Below are 1,851 nucleotides of genomic sequence, written 5' to 3'. Positions count from 1 at the left end.
GGTGTGTCATCTGCATATCTGAGGTGATTGATATTTCTCCTTGCAATCTTGATTCCAACTTGTGTTTCTTCCAGTCCAGCGTTTCTCATGATGTACTCTGCATATAAGTTAAATAAACAGGGTGACAATATACAGCCTTGACGAACTCCTTTTCCTATTTGGAACCAGTCTGTTGTTCCATGTCCAGTTCTAACTGTTGCTTCCTGACCTGCATACAGATTTCTTAAGGCAGATCAGGTGGTCTGGTATTCCCATCTCTTTCAGAATTTTCCACAGTGTATTGTGATCCACACAGTCAAAGGCTTTGGCATAGTCAATAAAGCAGAAATAGATGTTTTTCTGGAACTCTCTTGCTTTTTCAATGATCCAACAGATACTGGCAATTTGATCTCTGGTTCCTCTGCCTTTTCTAAAACCAGCTTGAACATCAGGAAGTTCACAGTTCACGTATTGCTGAAGCCTGGCTTGGAGAATTTTGAGCATTACTTTAGTAGCATGTGAGATGAGTGCAATTGTGCGGTAGTTTGAGTATTCTTTGGGATTGCCTTTCTTTGGGATTGGAATGAAAACTGACCTTTTCTAGTCCTGTGGCCACTGCTGAGTTTTCCAAATTTGGTGGCATACTGAGTGTAGCACTTTCACAGCATCATCTTTCAGCATTTGGAATAGCTCAACTGGAATTCTATCACCTCCACTAGCTTTGTTCATAGTGATGCTTTCTAAAGCCCCCTTGACTTCACATTCCAGGATGTCTGGCTCTAGGTCAGTGATCACACCATCGTAATTATCTGGGTCGTGAAGATCTTTTTTGTACAGTTCTTCTGTGTATTCTTGCCATTAAATATATACTTATATATAGGATAATATATATTAGATAGTAATGTTAATTATATTGATATATAATCTTAACAATAAATATATAATATATTATCCCTAATATTATATTATAATACATAATAAGTATATGCTTTCCAGGTGGCTCAGTGGTAAACAATCTGCCTATTAGTGCAGGAGACTTGGATTTGATCTCTTGTTGGGAAGATCCCCTGGAAAAGGAAATGGCAACCCACTCCAGTATCCTTGCCTAAAAATCTCATGGACAGAGAAGCATGGTGGGTTACAGTCCATGGGGTCACAAAGAGTCAGACACGACTGAGCGACTTCACTTTCACTTGAACAACTAAACAACAACAACAATCCTCATAACAATCCTGTGAATTTGATAATATTATCCACATTTTATAAATGAGGGAATTGAAGAAAAGTAACTTGCCCAATATTACACAGCTAGTAAATTGCAGAGCTGGAATTTTAACTCAGACATCTGACATCGGTCTGTGCACTTTACTATGCTGTCTGTCATCATATTGATCATAATCATCTTCCCTGTCATTTGTTGAGAGCTAACTGTTGTGCTGACATGTGTTGGATCATCGAAAAAGCCAGACAGTTCCAGAAAAACATCCATTTCTGCTTATTAACTATGCCAAATTGTTTGACTGTGGATCACAACAAACTGTGGAAAATTCTTAAAGAGATAGGAATACCAGACCACCCAACCTGCCTCTTGAGAAATCTGTATTCAGGTCAGGAAGCAACGGTTGAAACTGGATATGGAACAACAGACTGTTTCCAAATAGGGAAAGGAGTATGTCAAGGCTGTATATTGTCACTCTGCTTATTTAACTTATATGCAGAGTACATCATGCTAAATGCTGGGCTGGATGAAGCACAAGCTGGAATCAAGATTGCCAGGAGAAAAATCAATAACCTCAGATATGCAGATGATGCCACCCTTATGGCAGAAAGTGAAGAACAACTAAAGAGCCTCTTGATGACAGTGAAAGAGGA

Source organism: Bison bison, unplaced genomic scaffold (assembly GCF_000754665.1).
Source record: "Bison bison bison isolate TAMUID 2011002044 unplaced genomic scaffold, Bison_UMD1.0 scf7180017864470, whole genome shotgun sequence".
NCBI classification, from domain to species: Eukaryota; Metazoa; Chordata; class Mammalia; order Artiodactyla; family Bovidae; genus Bison; species Bison bison.
This window is presented reverse-complemented; position numbering follows the sequence as displayed.